The 10,208-nt window shown below is 41.5% G+C and overlaps 1 protein-coding gene across 5 annotated transcripts in view; it reads left to right on the forward strand.

Moving 5' to 3' along the window:
• rerea (arginine-glutamic acid dipeptide (RE) repeats a) overlaps window positions 1-10,208 on the forward strand; it is a 137,578-nt gene that overhangs the window by 32,846 nt on the left and 94,524 nt on the right. Inside the window, exon 1 of one of the 5 annotated variants that reach the window (XM_020614870.1) lies at window positions 1,168-1,702. The exons of the other annotated variants lie outside the window; for them this stretch is intronic. The gene's annotated coding sequence lies outside the window, so the exon portion shown is untranslated. Of the gene's footprint in view, window positions 1-1,167; window positions 1,703-10,208 lie in introns of those variants that run through there. 5 annotated transcript variants of the gene reach the window in all.

A 10,208-nucleotide genomic window follows, 5' to 3' on the forward strand; every position in this document is an offset into this window, starting at 1 on the left:
GTTGAGAAGCATTAACCCCCCCCCCCCCCCCCGATATGGAAATGAAAACAAGCATTGGTTTATATAGACCCCTTGCACACCACCCTCAATTAAATTTCTATTGATCCCTACTCTCTTGATGCCTTGTGTCAGGTTTTAGTGCAAAAAGAACCCAGTGTGCAGACTATTTGCTTTACTTAATTGGATTTTGACAGTGATCCAATATCATGTTTAAGACAATGAAAATGTGTCAAGCTGCTTGCTCAGTGAAATGGAAATCATCCTATTAATTCATCACTAAATGCAGTCCATCTTTGTTTTCCTGCTTCCCATACAGGTCTGGGGAGAAACTGACCGTTTTTTAATTGGTAGCTTTTAGATAAAGAGAAACAAACGCTTGTGCATTCTTTCTCCCCAAAATGACAGTTATTTTGAGTCCTTGGAAAATATCATGTTTGATGTGATGTGCAGCCTCCCAAATGCTGCTAATGGACCGTTCACATTATCATCCCTGCTTGTTTCTGCCTTTTAATGGGTGGGGTGACTAATTCATTTATTATACAAAAATGCAAATGAGCTCCACAATCCTGAGAAGACTTCAGGGGTCTCGGTCTCCCGTGTTTTCCAGCAGGTGCAAACGTTTTTCAGAAAATCTGCGACTGTAGCCTATACATGAACGCCATTTTATTTATTTACTTTGAACCATTAAAATGTGTCTTTGCTGTGAGGCGTTTGAGCAGAGGTGGGCTATTAAGCCATTGTATACAAGGCAGTGCTATTACTGCTGCTGCTAGGTTTCACGGTTCTCATAGTCTCGCATTAGTGTTTCAGTTACATTCCCATAAGCGTTACCATTGATCGGCTGATGAAGGTCGGCCTACTCTGGCTGCTTCCTGATGAAGTTGCAAGCAAACACACACGGTGCACGCAGCGTTTCCCTGCGAGGCTGCCATCAATCAACAGCCCCACTGCCATCCCAATCACCACCACCACCACCCTTTTGTCCCTGACGATTATTTGAATCCAGTCCATGTTTTTGTTTCGCTCGGATTTTTTTTTTCCTCTTTTTGAGTGTGGTCGGGGTAATTCTCCTTCACTAGTGTCTGGATAAAGAAAGACTAGGTCAGCCATGTGGATGCGTCTGTTGAACAGCTGAAGAGGAGGGAGGGGAGGGGGGGGGGGGGTTACAGAGACTGAGGGAGCGATAGGGAGAGTGCCTGTGTGCGTGCGTGCGTGTGCGTGCATAGGAAAGAGGGAGAGAGAGAGAGCGTGTGTGTGGAAAAAGGAAGCGGAGCCTGTAAACGGCGAACTCACTGGTTTCCTACCCCTCGAAACAACTAAGAGCGGTGTGTTACTTTTCATGTGGACACTATCATCGACAGCAACAACACGGCCAAAGGGAATAGGAGCAGTTTCGGGGGGGGTGGGGTGGGCGGCTAGCTAACGTTACACTCATTTGCTCTGCGATTTCGGACGTGAAGAGTCTCTGAATTGAAACTGCCTTTTGTTGGAGCAAGTGCGCGTCTGAGCCCCTCCGTGCGGGCAGAGGGTTAAAAAAACGAGAGGATAAAAGTGTCCACGTTCGCCCCGCATTGCCCTGCTTCTTGGATTTGACCCAACAGGCTTCTCTTTTTTTAAGTTCGGTGGGTCACCCCTGGCAAGGCTCGCGTTTTCAACTTGTTTGCAGCAATCTCTGGGACTCCACGAATCACCAGACTGGCGGGTGAGTAGTTGAATACAAAAAAGGAGAGATTGCAGGATGGTTGTGGTTGGAGGTGGTGGGGGCACAGGCAGGGGGGAGCAGTGTGTGTGTGTGATAGAGAAGCGGAATTTGTGCAACAGTGACGACTAAAGCCGGGTGGCATTTGGAGTTGGAGCTAAAAGTGTCTTAATTGTGTTTATATCCGGTGCAGAAAGCGCGTGTGACCTCGAGTCAAATGTTTTCGAGTGCTCCGCCGGGCTTAAAGTTTGCTGCATTGTTGTAAAACTTGACACTGTCTGGACTGTGTAGCAGACCCTAAAGCAAGCTGACCTGGCCAGTCTGCAACAGGGTTTCAGCAGCTAGTGGTTTCATAGCACTAGAATAAAAGGAAAGCTCGCTGCCCAGGAAAACATACACGAAAGATTTAAAAACTGCTCGTGTATGAGCAATAAGTCAGTTTCGAGGAAAGAAAAAAAAGTTGTATTTTGACAAGGAAAAGTGATGAAACAGTTCGTGATGAGTCAGTGGCACATAAATTTGACGGGTGGGATTTCCCTCATGCTTCACATAAAGGATTGGGTATTGGATTTACAGCCCTGCTCATGTCATAAATTGATTATTGGACTGTAGTAATGGAAAAGAGTTGAATGTTTTTGAAAGAAGGGAAAGGTATTAAGTGTGTGTGAGAGACCAGCTGAACCAGTTGCAAACTGTTGATGGACCATCAAATTAGTTTGACTTCCCTCTTCAGCACCCCAGAGGCTATGAACTCTGGCCCAAGCACATGCAGCTCTCACTGTGGGGTGGTGAAGGAGGGGAGATCTGCATATGTTGTAAAAAGAGCAAAGGGGGGCTGGCTGGTGGGATGTGTGTGTTCAGGAGGGGGCAGCTTAGGATTTGAAAGCAGACTATAGTTATTTGTCTGAAATGCAGCTTATCTCATGTTTTCCAGTTATAGGAGAAGAGGGAGACTTGTTTACTTGAATCACTGTAAAACTGGTCATAGTAAATCTTCATCTGACTCCAGTCAGAAGCTGAATCCACAGGGTATGTGGCCACATAAGCACAAAGAACCCTTCAGCCCTGAGACAAGATTGAAATTGAGGATGGGGGAAGCAGGGATTGCCTTCAGTCTCTGTCACATTAAAGCAGTTCCTTCCTGAAATCCCCCTCCTGCTATTAAATGTACTGGGATGTTGCATTGCTAATTGTGAGGAGCAAATCTTCTCTAATATGTCCAGCTTCCCGTGGCATTGTTTTTGTCCCCTGCTAGTTGAGAAATAACCTCTAGCTTAATGATTCAGATGTGATTAATGCGTTTGAGTGGGACAACAATGTACGGCAAAAGCATGGCAGTTAATGGATGATTGTTGGAACATAAAGGACATTTGCTCAACCTAAAAATTACTTGAACATTTAAGGCTCAGTTGGTTTTTAAAGTCATGTGAATGTGTGACATTGTATAAGTCATGAGGTGTAATTATGGTTAACTCGGAACTGAAGACTGCTGAACAGCGAGCTGCTTCTCTTTAAATTTCAGTGGGAGTTTTTGTTTTCAATGTCATTACGAGATGAAGTGTAAGGATTTTACAGATAACATACAGCATATCTATTATGGAAGATTTTCAGGTGTCTGTTGTCTTGAGTTGATTTGTGCTCCTATATTGGCTGAACATTTGGCAGCAAAACAAGGTTGGGTTTAAAGCTGCATTAACTGCAATTTAGCACAAATTCAGATGAATCATGTAAAAAAAAAAATTTTTTTTTTTTTTTGAAGTGTCGTCCCCCTGCTGTAATAAACCCCTCCACCCCACTCTGTCTTCAGGCCTTGTGTTTATTTCTTGCCCTCTGTGGTCACTGTTGTTAAAATCCACACCGCACTTCTTCCACGCCCTGTTGATCCGAGGTTATAAGATAAATTTTTCAAACCGGTATGGCTCATTTCAAAGATGGAACCATGGAGGCTCCCTGTGCAGGTACAACCCAGGATGGGAGCAGACCTGTTAGACCCAAGAGGCCGTGTTCTGTAGTGCAGAAAGAGTACGACAAAGAACAAGGTAAAACCAGGGTTAACATCGGTTTGGTATGTCAGAGATGGAGAGTATTAAAAGCATCCAAAGGACTAAAATTTGACACAGATGTGGCTTTCTTCCTGCTAGACGTGCAAGCACTGTAGCTGGCTAACGTGTATCTCTGTATCATTAGTAAGCTAATATTAGCATTTCAATTGTGTACCTTTGTATTTAATTATTATTATTATTGTCAATTGCAGTCATCCAACTAACTGCAATGTTAACGTTTTGTTGTCCAGTCAGTGGAAACCAGTGCATTTTCCTGGATTAACAAATAAAGTAATTTTGCTCAGTCTGCTAATTTTTCCTCAGTTTTGGTCCAGGCCATACAGTTCATTTATTTTGGACATAACACTGCAGTCCATGTAGCGTTTTAGTGAGAAGTTGTTAAAATTTACGCCATCAACACAGCTAGAAAAGTGGGGAGTGTGTTCAGGTATCAAATTGTAACATGAAATTTCTTATTTCACACGCAACTCACGGTTGTGTGTGTCAAGTATGCAACATTGAATGTGATAAAACAGTGGCCTGAACATTGGTACTGTGTCAACATTACAGGGAAAAAATTCCTCTGTATAATTTGTTTGTGTGGCTGCAGATACACCCACTGCAAACAACATTAGACATGCATATGGTATTGCTAAAATGCAAATCTCTTTATTTGACATGATGTTGCTGCAAAGCCATCAAAAACCACAGGCTCTTTGGGCTCTATATTCCTTATACATTAGTTCTCGAGACGTTCTTTAGGAATTCTCTCCAGAGACGTTGAAACGAAAGGGTGGCATTTCTTTGGTCGTCTACAAATGGAGCTTCCTCTTGCTGGTTTCTTTTCCCCCCCCGGAATCACCAATCCTCCCTTTAACAGTCGAAAATTAGAGTGTAGAGTTAATTAATGCAGCTTTAAAGAACCCAGTCATATGTAGATGACACTGAGGCCACTCACAAGAGGTGTCCTTTGCTTTAGAACGATTGTGTTTTTTTTTGTTTGGTCGTCAGTGGTCCCTTTTTTATTTATTTATTTATTTACTTACTTACTTACTTATTTATTTATTTATTTATTTATTTATTTATTTAGAGTGATGGACCTGTTTCTCAAATGGTAACCAGCAGTGTGACAGAAATCATTAACATTGACCAGCTCCATGTGGGTAACATGCAATCACAATCTCAAGCCGTTTTCATGTATGAACTCCAGACAGTGTCTGCAGAATCAGTTTCGGACTATGTCTGGAGCTGCCCTTTCACACATCTAGAACACAACAGGAGATGATCCGTGTCAGTATAAATACTCCATGTTGGTTATGCAAGGCGTGGGACCTGGGTATAGCGTCCATAAAGAGGACATGACGCTGCCACATAGCTGGTTTTGTAATGAGATCATAAACAGCTGAGTCTCTTGCCATTCCTAGAATTAACATCAGCAGTACCAGAATCTTCAGTTATATATTTTTGTTGGTATTTTCAGTATAAATGACGTTCTTCATTATTGGACGTTTGTAATCTGTTCTAATATGCAAATTTTGATTTCTTAACAATTGGCTGTAGTATATGTTTTGTCTTTTGTCTGTCTTGTTAATGGTCACACACTGTTGGTGCATGTTTATTTTTTGTAAATGGTGAATGGTCTTAATATAGTGCTTTTCTGTGCATTGATGCGTCTGTCTGAGGATTTGGTTCACGCCAGTTACATGATGGAGCGTCATCAACATGCTCTGCTCAGTATGAATACTTAGACTAAGCTGCTCTATTCACACGGGCTCGCTAGGACATTACGCAGACTTTGTACTCAGGAGATTGCAGGGTAAAGACCATTTAATGTCTGGGTTAAGTAAACCCTGTGACTCTGGCCCAGCTCCTCCAGGTAATATCTACATAATTTTGGGGTTGCAGTGCATGTCTGAAATGGGCTTCAATCTGCACAGTCATGTGGGAAAACTTGCTCGTCTCTTTGAACAGATTTTGAAATCGCATCCTCCTCACTTCCACAGAGGTTCGGATATCCATTTAGTTTCACTAGTTGCGGAATTAATGATAGAGGAAGTGGTCAGCCCTCTTAATGGAGTTGTTCTGCGGTGTGGGATTTGTATGGGAAGAGAGAACAAGGCAGCAAGTGTCACAGTAAGGCTCCCTCAGATGAAAATACAGCAGCCTAAAGCTTAATTATGTACACGGTGCCATACTACTGTCAGTATAGTTTCTTATCTCTATTTGCACTGCTTCATACCAGTGTTTTATTGGAAATTAAATCTGATATGTAACTTGATCTGGATCTGAGTCCACAGTCTGTGTTGATTCATGTAAACCGACTGAAGCGTAGTAGTGGTGTGAATCACCCCTGTTCACAAACAGAAGCCTCACCACTGACAAGGTACAGAGAACTGGTAAACATTCAGCTCACATACAGGCATGTGTGCGAGTGTCACCTCGGAGGAGTATGGGGTGCGATATCCAATTCAAAGAGGCTGTTTCTGACCATACAGAGGGAGAGATGCTTCATACACCAAGGCATACAGTGATGGCTGTTGAGCTGCTCAGTGGCAACTGAATGTTTGACAGGGCATTGGAAAAACGTTATTAAATCCGCTCGCGTGATGGCCCTCACTGGGATTGCATCACACTGCATCTCTGCCCACTTTCTTTCCTCCCTATGTCGGGATGATGGCAATTACTAGCTGGTAGAAAACTCTCAGGTTGTCTGTGTGTTGATTTCTAACAGTATGATGTAATGCATAAGGAACCAGAGAAAGTCAAGTTGTAATTGAAGCAGTGTTGGCGGGCCTTGCATTGTCTTTCTTTCTCATGACTAAGTCTGCTGGGGTCTTTATCTTTTCCATTCGGGTGATAGTCTGAATGACTCAACTGTGTTCTATTATAATTACAAATAAAAGACCTAGTTATTATAATAAGCGACATGAATGAAAACAGATGTGACGTTTGACCCATTAAAAACAAACTGCTTGTGAAGTGCTGATCAGATAAATATAGGCAAATTACAACCAGCTTTTTGACCATCTGAAGGCAGCTTAACAGCATATATTGCATCTCAGCCATATAAAAAGGTATCACTTGCACACCCTACACACACACACCCAATAATACAGAAATGCAAGAGCCGCCTTGCCATGAAGCCAGGCAGGAAAATCAATGAGAAGTCAAGGCTTCCATATCATTGTTGGTATTTCCGTTCACCAGCACATGTTTGAGTAGTAGTGATAAATCTCTTCAGGTCCTGTTGATTTTGGTTTCATTTCTAAATGGAACTTGCAAGCTCAGCATTTCCTGGCCTTTCATCCTTGCAGATGGCAGCCTACAATGTACTTGTGACTCATTTAGAGTACATTAGACACAGACATAGTGCACATGAAACAGCATTAGCACTGTTAAGGAGGCAGCACCCTTCGGTGGGTGACTACTGAAATAGGCAAAGGACTGGAGAGGTGCGTTGATCATAAAAATTTCTAATTTGTAGTATGCACAGACAAAGTGCCAGTATCTTTAATTAACATAAACCTCAGGAGCAAACAATGAGTGAGAAATTGGGATAATTGAAAATAGGCCCTATCTTTTTTGTTTTGTTTTGTTTTACCCATTTGTGTCAGTACATCTTTAAAGCAGCTGAGCCTGTCAGAGGGCACTTTCACACATATTCAGTGGGGGGACATCTGGCCTCGTTAATTCAGTGCATGGTCATAAAGTGGAATGGCAGGTCCCCACAGGGCCGCCTGCTCTGAACACTGTCAGATGAAGCTGGAGTGGGTTCCCTGTTGACTGTCCATTTGACACCAGCTCCAACAGCTCAACAGGAAGATCCTCGCAATCCTGGTATGATGTTTAAATGCAGGAGGTGCTGTCCGAAGGAGATAAAAAAAAAAAAAAAAAAAAAAAAATTACCACAAAAAAACCCCCCAGAAAACAAACTGGCTGACTGAAAGGCTGTAATGTGTGGTTTTATTGAACACTCCTAATGTCTGTTTTACTTAGTTCAATAAAGAAATGAGTTGCTCTTTAGGATTTTAGCAATCGACTGCACCTAAACAGCTTCCCAACCCCCACCATGTGTTTGATATCAGTAGCTTGTGCCCATTAAGTGTGTGATGATGAGTGGGCTGTCAGACTCTATATTCCAGTATCCAGTATGGTACCAGATAATTAACTGAGGGCAGCGGGGAAGCATTCATGCTGCGCATTCATATCCTGTTTTAGCAAGTAAACATTTAATGTGTTTAAATGTATCACAGCTTTATTTATGCATAGAATCTGCTGTTAAGTCTGAATTATACATTAGCTAATGAATAATGCATCAGTGCCATTCCTTAATGATTACTTGCCAGGCAGTGAAGGGTAATATTTGCTGATAAATTTACCCATTGATCTTGTTGGTGTTTAACCAGCCTTATAGAGATGGTGTTTGCACCATTTTATGTTTATGGGTGTTTATTTTGTCAAGGATTTAATCAAAAGCAAGGTAATTGTTAGAGTTTTTAATGAGATGTATTTTAAAATGACAAAGTGAGCCCTAAGGAATGAAAGGAGAAATTTATATAGCCTGAATTCTCTGATCAAACTACGCAGTACTTGTAGATCTCAATTCTGCCACTTTATCGATTATCTGAGTGTTTATATGCTGATTTCTATAAGACTGCTTTTAGGATGAATGGTTTATCCTATACGTCGACAGATCAATGTCCAGTGTCCACAGTTTTGTCTTTGTTGGCTTGTAGCCATTATACAACAGAAATATGTTTGTATGAAGAGTCTAGACGATGTCTGAGTTGGTAATTTATCCCATATTTGGTGAAGATTGTCTTTTGGCTCTGTGTCTTTATTGACACTGCTCTTAACAGCCGCACCAAGCCAGATTATTGGGGCATTATCTGTGTAATGCTCTGAGTGTAGCATTGCCTAAGCATTGAAGCACAGCCTCTTTCTGTGCAGATATATTGCTTGTCCTCACAATGAGAAAATATTGACTTGTTGTCACTCACTCATTTGATTAGTTGTGCAAGTGATTCTGCTTTTCATTTATCACCCTGGCAACATAAACAGTAAAACACAGCAACCGCCTTTTTCTATCCAGTAATGAAGCGCTGGAGCATTGCAGACTATCACATCTGGAAAACCTCTCTGTAAGCAGGATTGAATGTCTTTATCACTCATGGTGTATCATTGGCACTTGTCAGCTCAGCTGGTATCCACCAAAAGGCAACATTTGACAGCTTTTCTCACTGCAGAAGGTGCAGCTGCCTGGTAGTGCTGTACTCTAACAGTTCCACTTTGATTTTACAGCTCAGTTGGGTGAGATTTATCTGTATATTTACAGTGTTGGCTGTACGGCTGCCCCCCTGAAAGTCAACTAGTTGAATCATTGGTCGAGAGACCTGTCAATCAACTGAGACTCTTCTAGTTGAACCTTCATCAACTGAGACTTTTCTAGTTGAACCTTTTTTTGTTGTCAGCCAGTGTGCATTACAGTAGAAGTTAGTGCCCCCTCCCCACTTCAACTGTGACACTACAAAACCTACTGCTGATGATACTATTTAGCAAATTACTGCCCAGAACAAGGAGAAAAGGACAACAAAATCCACTAGGACAAGACATATAAAGGTGAGATTTGTACTTTATTAGCAGTGGTTTTAAACATCATGGTCTACTTTGACAAGACAAAAGATTTTTAAGGCGCTGACAAAGTAGTTGGTTCTGCATATATGCACCCAGTTTATTTGCCCATCTCCATTAAAGTACATTCTACGACATGGACATCATCCAAATTTGACTAGTAATGTAAAAAATATGCACTGGTCAAAATTTGTTGTGTGTGTGTGAATCAAATATACATTTTTTTTTATTCTTTAGCAGTGCAAGCTGGCAAACATAACATAACAAAATGCGCTGGTTGTTAACTGATGGGAGAAACTCGAACCTGTTGCTAAACTAACCATGAAGAAAGAAATTGCCTATAAGAGCATCATTTCAACAGAAATGCGAGTGTGCTGCCTGTCTCATTATTCTGTCAAATCTATAGGCTATGACAGTCCAACATCATGCGTTGTCAATTTAAATAGGCCACAATTTAAGTCTTACATCATGTGCAGCTGCCTTTTATTGATTTTTCAGTGCTCACAAATATGTTTCCGTCACACTTTTGCATTTGAATACCAATGTTAATATGGTCACTGAAATACATGCTAGTTGATTTTCTGTCTACATACAACTAAAAGAATAAATAGTCGATTATTTGCACTGAACAGATTAATCTGAGTCGACTGACAAATTCTTAGTGGGGTACAGTCCTTGTTAACTATAAGAAGAGCAGCTTAACGTAGTCTGCTCCTGTGTGTAAGCCAGGTCATAATGAGAGCACCTTATATTTAATCCAACAGGATTCATCAGTGTCTTTGTTCTTCCAAAAATAATGAGGTAGACAGTGATGGTTGCCTCGGGCTGCATGTAGG

The sequence above is a fragment of the Monopterus albus genome, unplaced genomic scaffold (genome assembly GCF_001952655.1).
Source record: "Monopterus albus unplaced genomic scaffold, M_albus_1.0 scaffold6.1, whole genome shotgun sequence".
Taxonomy (NCBI): Eukaryota; Metazoa; Chordata; class Actinopteri; order Synbranchiformes; family Synbranchidae; genus Monopterus; species Monopterus albus.